This window comes from Zeus faber (assembly GCF_960531495.2).
Source record: "Zeus faber genome assembly, chromosome: 11".
NCBI lineage: Eukaryota > Metazoa > Chordata > Actinopteri > Zeiformes > Zeidae > Zeus > Zeus faber.
In genome coordinates, this window is record NC_137205.1 from 1112878 (window position 1) to 1125193 (window position 12316).

Consider the following 12316-nt stretch of genomic DNA (forward strand, 5'->3'; position numbering starts at 1 on the left):
AAGGACACTTTGCGAGAGAGTGCCAAAGTGCCAAGAAATGTGACCTGTGTCATAACACTTGGAATGAATGTGACTGCAATAAGAGCGAGGAGGACGGCGGCGCTCCGCTGGTGACGACGGCCGCTTCAACCGATAGGCAAGGCGAACTGCATAGCGAGGATGAAAATAAAATGGAGACTGAGACGGGGCAGGCGGATGTGAGGGATGAAACTCAACCTGCAGTGGCGGGTAGTATGAACCAAGCAAGCGAGGTGAGGCTAGATCTGAGCCCCGGCTCTGACGAGGAGAGCGGAGCGAGACGAGGAGCGAGGCTGAAGGCGGAGGTGGGAGGGGAGGTGCTAGCCTTGGGAGTGGGCCCCACCCCCGCTCCTACCCCGCTGCTGCTGAAGCAAATCAGAGATCCTGCATCTGAGATGGGAATGATGAATAGGTCATCATCTCAGTCCCAGCCCCTCCAGCGACTGCCTCTTGATAACCTGATCTCAAGTGCAAGTGAGGCCGAATCCGAGATAGACTTGTCTCATATGAACAGAATTGGGAAAAGGCTAAGTGAAAAGCAGATGAGAAGGAGAAGCAAGAGAAACAAAGACAGACTTAATAACTAAATGTCGAAAATCATACTCTCTTCTCAGTGTGACTCTTATGATTAGCTTCACTTCTCTAAATGCTAACGGCCTGCGCTCAAAATCGAAAATAGATTCTGTACTGCAAACTTTGAACTCGGATGTAGTCTGCCTGCAAGAAACTTGGTGGGACCAGGAGCATCACGACTATGTGGCGAACCAGAGAAACAAGCAGGTATTTTCAAACCACGGGTCAGCAAGATCATGCGGGGTGGCAATCATATCTAAGATTGCTTTAGGCATGAGTGCTGAAGAGATATACAAAGACGATCAAGGCAGAGTATTAATTGTAGATTTTTCACTTAATAAACAACGATATAGAATAATTAACATATATGCACCAAACAATGAAAATCATAGAAAGCAGTTTTTTATTGAATTAAAGAAATGGTACGGAAACAATGTAATAATAACTGGAGACTTTAATGTGGCTCTAACAAAAATGGACGTGTCAGTAAACAATACCTTCAAGAGTGACGCCAGTCGAACAACCCTAATGAATTTGATAAATCACCATAACCTAGTAGAAATGTGGAGAATCTCAAACCCTTTGAAGCGGGACTTCTCGAGAAGGCAGATTGTAAAGGGGGTCCTCAAACAGTCCAGAATCGATCTCTGTCTGGCTTCCTCCAGCATTATCAGAGACATTAACAAAATTAAATATGAGTTCAATAGCTGGAGCGATCACGCATCTTTATATTGGCAATTAGGGGACGATGGAAGGCCCAGAGGTGGGGGCATCTGGTGCTTCAATGCCAGTCTCCTTGAGGACCAAACCTTCAAAAAAAAGATAAGGAATCTACTGAGCAATATAACAGATGAATTAGCTGTAGAAGGAAACTACATTAAATCATGGGACGATGTAAAAAGACGAATTAAGAGAGCCTGTATAAATTATAGTAAAGAGAAAGGATGGCGGGAAGGAATGGAGGAGAGAACATTAAGGGACCTCCTCGCAAAAGAAATTACATTACTTGACCATGACCCTGACAGAAGTTGTGCAAAATTTGAAGAATATGAAGCTAAACTTCACTCTTTTGAAAAGAAAAGATGCATAGGAGCAGCTGTTAGAAGTAGATTTAAAAATATCACAGATGGGGAGAAATGTACAGCTTTTTTCCTTGGCCTAGAAAAAAAAAACCAAAACAAAGCCAGAATGGGTCCGATTGAAAATAGTAAGGGGGAAATAATAGTTGAGCAGGAAGACATACTGGACGAAATACATAGGTATTACGAGAACCTCTTTACTAGTAACAGCTCCAATCCAAAACAAACTAAAGAAATACTGGAATGTATTGATAGGGAAATAAATCACATCGACAAAGAAGAGTGCGACACGGTAATCACATTAGCGGAAGTAGAACTGGCAATAGATGGACTAAATAAGAACAAAAGCCCAGGCCCAGACGGAATCTCGACAGAGTTCTACCAGTGCTTCAAAGCCCAGCTGGCCCCCTTGCTGCTAAAACTTTACGCTAGTATTAGAGTAAACCAGACAACTCCGGACTCCCTCACAAAAGGTATCATCACAATTGTATTTAAGAATAAAGGATGCCGGAACCAACTGAAAAACTATAGGCCAATTAGCCTACTCAATTCAGATTATAAGATTCTGGCAAAAATTCTGGCTAATAGACTTAAAGCAGTAATAGGCTCAATCATCAGCAATACGCAAACTTACAGTATCCCAGGCAGAGATATTACAGACTCCATCAATACAATTAGGGATACAGTAAAAACAATGACTATGCAGAGGGGCCTGCTGCTTGGAGTAGACCTAGAAAAAGCTTTTGACAGGGTTGAGCATCCGTTCCTCTGGTCCGTAATGGAAAAGTTCGGCTTCGGAGCAAAGTTCATCGATTGGATCAAGGTGTTATATCGAAGTGCGAGTAGCAGGGTGAAATGCAACGGACTTCTCACCAGGGACATTCGGATCGAGAGGTCTGTGAGACAGGGATGCCCCCTTTCAGCTCTGCTATACACCCTGGTCGCAGAACCCCTCGCACTCCTAATACTGAAAGACAAAAATATAAAAGGTATCTTAACGCCAAATGGCAACAAAACTAAAATAGTCCAATATGCAGACGACATTAATATCATGGTCTCGGATGGTGACAGCATAGACCATGTCTTCAAACACCTAGGGGCCTATGAGAAAGCCTCTGGCGCAAGAATCAATAAAGAAAAATCTGCAATAATGTTCTGCGGTAAGAATCAAAAAACGATAAACAAATGGGGCCTTAAAGAGACCACAGGGTGCAGAGAAATCTTGGGTGTGTACATTGGGAAAGACGAGAGTGAAGCAAGAGATAAAACATGGAAGAGTGTGATAATTAAAATACAGTGTACCTTGAACCTGTGGAGGGCGAGGGGGCTTAGTCTAAAAGGAAAGGTAATAGTATCTAATGCCTTAGTGCTGTCAAAAATTAATCATGCTTTGGGAACCTGTGAGCTGCCCGATTGGGCACTAAATTCATTGAACGGTGAGATATCCTCCTTTCTTTGGAAGGGTAAGGGAAATATGATCGCCCACAGGACGTTAATTGCTAATAAACGGGAGGGGGGATTAGGGCTGATTGACATTGGTGCCAAAAGAGACGCACTGAGGGTTAAATTGATAGGGAAATTCTTGGATTCGACCAGGCAGTATCCCTGGGAGGACGCACTCGCAGGCTACCTGGCGGAGTTTGGGGAGAGGAGCAAATACAATCTCTGTACCCACTACCCCAGAAAAACCTACAGTGGCCTGCCGGGCTTCTACCAGGAGGTGCTGGAGGCATGGGGAAGGATACTCCCCCACCTCAGACCCGAGTGCAGTAAAAAAGAGCATGTGCTGCAGTTACCTTTCCTCTCGAATCCATGCTTCACCTATAATGGGAGAAACCTCGTCAGCAGTCACTTGACGGCAGCAGGCCTAACAAGAGTGGGACAGGTGACCGACCACAAAGGGAACTTTGATACAGGGAATGTACTTTGGGAATTAGACAGATGGAAGGTGCAATACAGGGAAAAACTGATTGTCTCTTTCGGGGAAAAATTTGATCAAAGCCTACGACCTGAGTGGCGAGGCATGCTCAAAGAGAAAGGACCCAAGGTGCAGGATGATGCCCTGAACTTCCTCCTGTGCCTTAGAGGAAAATTCCCCACCATCCAATCAGTGAAAACCAGAGACTGGTATAGATTACTCATTTCAAAGATTGTGACAATTCCAGCTTCAGAAAAGGCCTGGTCAAGGATATTTCCTGGCTATTCAATTAGAAATATATGGAACAACATGGAAATCCCTTTTGCCACATCAGCCATCTTCCACCTGGATTTCAAGATAAGGCACAGGAGGATTTTTACTGGCATCATCCTGCATCAAATACACAAAGACTTGCACAAGAGGGAGTGTGCGGTCTGCATGGAAGAAGCAGAAGACATTGAGCACCTGTTCCTTAGGTGCACGGCCCTCACGAACTATAGGGAGAGGGTCAAGAGCCTACTGGTGGAACATTGTGGCCTTAGGAGACTAACAGGGCTTACATGGGACTGGGCCTACATGTTTGGCCCCCCCCCCAAAACAAAGAGTCCAACGGAAAACTTACTGATAAACACTGTGCTGGCATTTGCCAGGCGCGCAACATGGACAAGAAGGAACTTGGCACTATATGAGGGTAGAGACGTAAGCATACAAAGCCTCTTTGGAAACTCACTAAAAGCCCACCTATCGTTGGTATATGGAGGAAACAAAGACCTTTTTGTAAGCCAATTCATGCAACAAACTACCCTACTCCAGGAAACTGAATGCCACTCTCTCTCCTTCGCATTCTGATAGGATAGAGAATGGGAGAAAAAGGGAAAACATGTATTTCCCAAGTGTTTAAAAATGTTTTCTTGGCATAATTGTTACTGTTGATGATTCTGTATTTTTATATTAAAAAAAAAAAAAAAACAAAAAAAAAAAAAACATGTATTTATTGAGTTATGATCATTTTCATCATAGTGTGCACATGTGGGAAAAAACGCATTTTCAGCCGATTTAAACGTCGAAAAGGGGAATTGCTTGAACGCTTCAGTCATTACTCTGTGTGACAGTGTCAGACAGTTTAAATACAATGGTGAACTAGTATATGCTGCTGAAGCGTTGTTTGTCAAACAGTTTTAGGCCCATACAACATGTATTTGTCGAGGTATGAGCATTTTCAGAACATTGGACGGTTTGCTGTCTAGCTGAATTAGAGAAACACCGAACCATTGTCTCTTCAGAGGGGAATGATTCAGAATGCTGCAGTACAGCATAGAAAATTTATTAATATGATGAACTATTATGTGATCTTAAGTGTTTCTCACAGATTTCTAGGCCCATCTAACATGTATTTGTGGAGTTATGATCATTTTCATCATTATGTGTACGTGTGGGAAAAAACGCATTTTCAGCCGATTTAAACGTCGAAAAGGGGAATTGGTTAAACGCTTCAGTCATTACTCTGTGTGACAGTGTCAGACAGTTTAAATACAATTGTGAACTAGTATATGCTGCTAAAGTGTTGTTTGTCAACAAGTTTTAGGCCCATCTAACATGTATTTGTCGAGTTATGATCATTTTCATCATTATGTGTACATGTGGGAAAAAACGCATTTTCAGCCGATTTAAACGTCGAAAAGGGGAATTGCTTGAACGCTTCAGTCAGTACTCTGTGTGACAGTGTCAGACAGTTTAAATACAATTGTGAACTAGTATATGCTGCTGAAGCGTTGTTTGTCAAACAGTTTTAGGCCCATACAACATGTATTTGTCGAGGTATGAGCATTTTCAGAACATTGGACGGTTTGCTGTCTAGCTGAATTAGAGAAACACCGAACCATTGTCTCTTCAGAGGGGAATGATTCAGAATGCTGCAGTACAGCATAGAAAATTTATTAATATGATGAACTATTATGTGCTTCTTAAGTGTTTCTCTCAGATTTCTATGCCCATCTAACATGTATTTCTGGAGTTATGATCATTTTCAGAACTTGTGACGGTTTGCTGTCTAACTGAATTAGAGAAACACCGAACCATTGTCTCTTCAGAGGTGAATGATTCAGAATGCTGCAGTACAGCATAGAAATTTAATTAATATGATGAACTATTATGTGCTTCTTAAGTGTTTCTCACAGATTTCTAGGCCCATCTAACATGTATTTGTGGAGTTATGATCATTTTCATCATTGTGTGCACATGTGGGAAAAAACGCATTTTCAGCCGATTTAAACGTCGAAAAGGGGAATTGGTTAAACGCTTCAGTCATTACTCTGTGTGACAGTGTCAGACAGTTTAAATACAATGGTGAACTAGTATATGCTGCTAAAGTGTTGTTTGTCAACCAGTTTTAGGCCCATCTAACATGTATTTGTCGAGTTATGATCATTTTCATCATTATGTGTACGTGTGGGAAAAAACGCATTTTCAGCCGATTTAAACGTCGAAAAGGGGAATTGCTTAAACGCTTCAGTCATTACTCTGTGTGACAGTGTCAGACAGTTTAAATACAATGGTGAACTAGTATATGCTGCTAAAGCGTTGTTTGTCAACCAGTTTTAGGCCCATACAACATGTATTTGTCGAGGTATGAGCATTTTCAGAACATTGGACGGTTTGCTGTCTAACTGAATTAGAGAAACACCGAACCATTGTCTCTTCAGAGGTGAATAATTCAGAATGCTGCAGTACAGCATAGAAATGTTATTAATATGATGAACTATTATGTGCTTCCTAAGTTTTTCTCTCAGATTTCTATGCCCATCTAACATGTATTTCTGGAGTTATGATCATTTTCAGAACTTGTGACGGTTTGCTGTCTAACTGAATTAGAGAAACACCGAACCATTGTCTCTTCAGAGGTGAATGATTCAGAATGCTGCAGTACAGCATAGAAATTTAATTAATATGATGAACTATGATGTGCTTCTTAAGTGTTTCTCACAGATTTCTAGGCCCATCTAACATGTATTTGTGGAGTTATGATCATTTTCATCATTATGTGTACGTGTGGGAAAAAACGCATTTTCAGCCGATTTAAACGTCGAAAAGGGGAATTGGTTAAACGCTTCAGTCATTACTCTGTGTGACAGTGTCAGACAGTTTAAATACAATGGTGAACTAGTATATGCTGCTAAAGTGTTGTTTGTCAACAAGTTTTAGGCCCATCTAACATGTATTTGTCGAGTTATGATCATTTTCATCATTATGTGTACATGTGGGAAAAAACGCATTTTCAGCCGATTTAAACGTCGAAAAGGGGAATTGCTTGAACGCTTCAGTCAGTACTCTGTGTGACAGTGTCAGACAGTTTAAATACAATTGTGAACTAGTATATGCTGCTGAAGCGTTGTTTGTCAAACAGATTTAGGCCCATACAACATGTATTTGTCGAGGTATGAGCATTTTCAGAACATTGGACGGTTTGCTGTCTAGCTGAATTAGAGAAACACCGATCCATTGTCTCTTCAGAGGTGAATGATTCAGAATGCTGCAGTACAGCATTGAAATTGTATTAATATGATGAACTATTATGTGCTTCCTAAGTGTTTCTCTCAGATTTCTATGCCCATCTAACATGTATTTGTGGAGTTATGATCATTTTCAGAACTTGTGACGGTTTGCTAGAGAAACACCGAACCATTGTCTCTTCAGAGGTGAATGATTCAGAATGCTGCAGTACAGCATAGAAAATTTAATTAATATGATGAACTATTATGTGCTTCTTAAGTGTTTCTCACAGATTTCTAGGCCCATCTAACATGTATTTGTGGAGTTATGATCATTTTCATCATTGTGTGCACATGTGGGAAAAAACGCATTTTCAGCCGATTTAAACGTCGAAAAGGGGAATTGGTTAAACGCTTCAGTCATAACTCTGTGTGACAGTGTCAGACAGTTTAAATACAATGGTGAACTAGTATATGCTGCTGAAGCGTTGTTTGTCAAACAGTTTTAGGCCCATACAACATGTATTTGTCGAGGTATGAGCATTTTCAGAACATTGGACGGTTTGCTGTCTAGCTGAATTAGAGAAACACCGAACCATTGTCTCTTCAGAGGGGAATGATTCAGAATGCTGCAGTACAGCATAGAAATTTAATTAATATGATGAACTATTATGTGCTTCCTAAGTTTTTCTCTCAGATTTCTATGCCCATCTAACATGTATTTGTGGAGTTAGGATCATTTTCATCATAGTGTGCACATGTGGGAAAAAACGCATTTTCAGCCGATTTAAACGTCGAAAAGGGGAATTGGTTAAACGCTTCAGTCATTACTCTGTGTGACAGTGTCAGACAGTTTAAATACAATGGTGAACTAGTATATGCTGCTAAAGTGTTGTTTGTCAACCAGTTTTAGGCCCATCTAACATGTATTTGTCGAGTTAGGATCATTTTCATCATAGTGTGCACATGTGGGAAAAAACGCATTTTCAGCCGATTTAAACGTCGAAAAGGGGAATTGGTTAAACGCTTCAGTCATTACTCTGTGTGACAGTGTCAGACAGTTTAAATACAATGGTGAACTAGTATATGCTGCTAAAGTATTGTTTGTCAACCAGTTTTAGGCCCATCTAACATGTATTTGTCGAGTTATGATCATTTTCATCATTATGTGTACGTGTGGGAAAAAACGCATTTTCAGCCGATTTAAACGTCGAAAAGGGGAATTGCTTAAACGCTTCAGTCATTACTCTGTGTGACAGTGTCAGACAGTTTAAATACAATGGTGAACTAGTATATGCTGCTAAAGCGTTTTTGTCAAACAGTTTTAGGCCCATACAACATGTATTTATCGAGGTATGAGCATTTTCAGAACATTGGACGGTTTGCTGTCTAGCTGAATTAGAGAAACACCGAACCATTGTCTCTTCAGAGGTGAATGATTCAGAATGCTGCAGTACAGCATAGAAATTTTATTAATATGATGAACTATTATGTGCTTCCTAAGTTTTTCTCTCAGATTTCTATGCCCATCTAACATGTATTTCTGGAGTTATGATCATTTTCAGAACTTGTGACGGTTTGCTGTCTAACTGAATTAGAGAAACACCGAACCATTGTCTCTTCAGAGGTGAATGATTCAGAATGCTGCAGTACAGCATAGAAATTTAATTAATATGATGAACTATTATGTGCTTCTTAAGTGTTTCTCACAGATTTCTAGGCCCATCTAACATGTATTTGTGGAGTTATGATCATTCTCATCATTGTGTGCACATGTGGGAAAAAACGCATTTTCAGGCGATTTAAACGTCGAAAAGGGGAATTGGTTAAACGCTTCAGTCATTACTCTGTGTGACAGTGTCAGACAGTTTAAATACAATGGTGAACTAGTATATGCTGCTAAAGTGTTGTTTGTCAAACCGTTTTGGGCCCATGTAAAATGTATTTGTCGAGTTATGATTATTTTCATCATTGTGTGCACATGTGGGAAAAAACGCATTTTCAGCCGATTTAAACGTCGAAAAGGGAAATGGTTAAACGCTTCAGTCATTACTCTGTGTGACAGTGTCAGACAGTTTAAATACAATGGTGAACTAGTATATGCTGCAAAAGTGTTGTTTGTCAAACAGTTTTGGGCCCATACAACATGTATTTGACGAGGTATGAGCATTTTCAGAACATTGGACGGTTTGCTGTCTAGCTGAATTAGAGAAACACCGAACCATTGTCTCTTCAGAGGTGAATGATTCAGAATGCTGCAGTACAGCATAGAAGATTTATTAATATGATGAACTATTATGTGCTTCCTAAGTTTTTCTCTCAGATTTCTATGCCCATCTAACATGTATTTGTCGAGGTATGAGCATTTTCAGAACATTGGACGGTTTGCTGTCTAGCTGAATTAGAGAAACACCGAACCATTGTCTCTTCAGAGGGGAATGATTCAGAATGCTGCAGTACAGCATAGAAAATTTATTAATATGATGAACTATTATGTGCTTCCTAAGTTTTTCTCTCAGATTTCTATGCCCATCTAACATGTATTTGTGGAGTTAGGATCATTTTCATCATAGTGTGCACATGTGGGAAAAAACGCATTTTCAGCCGATTTAAACGTCGAAAAGGGGAATTGGTTAAACGCTTCAGTCATTACTCTGTGTGACAGTGTCAGACAGTTTAAATACAATGGTGAACTAGTATATGCTGCTAAAGTGTTGTTTGTCAACCAGTTTTAGGCCCATCTAACATGTATTTGTCGAGTTATGATCATTTTCATCATTATGTGTACATGTGGGAAAAAACGCATTTTCAGCCGATTTAAACGTCGAAAAGGGGAATTGCTTAAACGCTTCAGTCATTACTCTGTGTGACAGTGTCAGACAGATTAAATACAATGGTGAACTAGTATATGCCGCTAAAGCGTTGTTTGTCAAACAGTTTTAGGCCCATACAACATGTATTTATCGAGGTATGAGCATTTTCAGAACATTGGACGGTTTGCTGTCTAGCTGAATTAGAGAAACACCGAACCATTGTCTCTTCAGAGGTGAATGATTCAGAATGCTGCAGTACAGCATAGAAAATTTATTAATATGATGAACTATTATGTGCTTCCTAAGTTTTTCTCTCAGATTTCTATGCCCATCTAACATGTATTTCTGGAGTTATGATCATTTTCAGAACTTGTGACGGTTTGCTGTCTAACTGAATTAGAGAAACACCGAACCATTGTCTCTTCAGAGGTGAATGATTCAGAATGCTGCAGTACAGCATAGAAATTTAATTAATATGATGAACTATTATGTGCTTCTTAAGTGTTTCTCACAGATTTCTAGGCCCATCTAACATGTATTTGTGGAGTTATGATCATTTTCAGAACTTGTGACGGTTTGCTGTCTAGCTTAATTAGAGAAACACCGAACCATTGTCTCTTCAGAGGTGAATGATTGAGAATGCTGCAGTACAGCATAGAAATTTAATTAATATGATGAACTATTATGTGCTTCCTATGTTTTTCTCTCAGATTTCTATGCCCATCTCACATATATTTGTGGAGTTAGGATCATTTTCATCATAGTTTCAGTTATCATAGTTTTTTCAGCCGATTTAAACGTCGAAAAGGGGAATTGGTTAAACGCTTCAGTCATTACTCTGTGTGACAGTGTCAGACAGTTTAAATACAATGGTGAACTAGTATATGCTGCTAAAGTGTTGTTTGTCAAACAGTTTTAGTCCCATACAACATGTATTTGTCGAGTCGAAAAACTTCAAAATATACAACGCCGAAAAATATCACAAATACTTCAAAATTTACAACCCAGATAAATATCCCAAAAACGACTTACGGAAAATGTCGAAAAACGTCAAAATACACAACGCCAAAAAATGTCCCAAAAACGTCAAAATATACAACCCAGGTAATATCCCAAAAACGATATAAAACTATGTCGAAAAACGTCAAAATATACAACGCCAAAAAATATCCCAAAAACTACATAATACTATGTCGAAAAACATCAAAATATACCACGTCGAAAAATATCACAATAACGTAAAAATATACAACCCAGATAAATATCCCAAAAAACGACATAATATACGATGTCGAAAAAAGTCAACATATACAACACCAAAAAATGTCCCAAAAACGTCAAAATATACAACCCAGAAAAAAATCCCAAAAACGATATATTACTATGTCGAAAAACGTCAAAATATACAACGCCAAAAAATATCCCAGAAACTACATTATACTATGTCGAAAAAAGTCAAAATATACAACGCCAAATATGTCCCAAAAACGTCAAAATATACAACCCAGAGAAATATCCCAAAAACGACATAATACTATGTCAAAAAACGTCCAAATATACAACACGAAAAAATTTCCCAAAAACGACATAATACTATGTTGAAAAACGTCAAAATATACCACGTCGAAAAATATCACAATAACGTAAAAATATACAACCCAGATAAATATTCCAAAAACTACATACTTGTTACGTCGAAAAAAGTCAAAATATACAATGCCAAAATATGTCCAAAGACGTCAAAATATACAACCCAGATAAATATCCCAAGAACGACATACTTGTTACGTCGAAAAAAGGCAAAATATACAACACCAAAAAATATCCCAAAAACTACATAATACTATGTCGAAAAACGTCAAAATATACAACGCCAAAATATGTCCCAAAAACGTCAAAATATACAACCCAGATAAATATCCCAAAAACAATATATTACTATGTCGAAAAACGTCAAAAAATACAACGCCAAAAAATATCCCAAAAACTACATAATACTATGTCGAAGAACGTCAAAATATACAACACCAAAAAATATCCCAAAAACTACATAATACTCTGTCGAAAAACGTCAAAATATACAACGCCGAAAAATATCACAAATACTTCAAAATTTACAACCCAGATAAATATTCCAAAAATGACATGATACTATGCCGAAAAACGTCAAAATATACAACGCCGAAAAATATCCCAAAAACGACATACTATACTATGTCAAAAAAAGTCAAAATATACAACACCAAAAAATATCCCAAAAACTACATAATACTATGTCGAAAAACATCAAAATATACCACGTCAAAAAATATCACAATAACCTAAAAATATACAACCCAGATAAATATCCCAAAAAATGACATAATATACTATGTCGAAAAAAGTCAAAATATACAGCGCCAAAAAATGTCCCAAAAACGTCAAAAT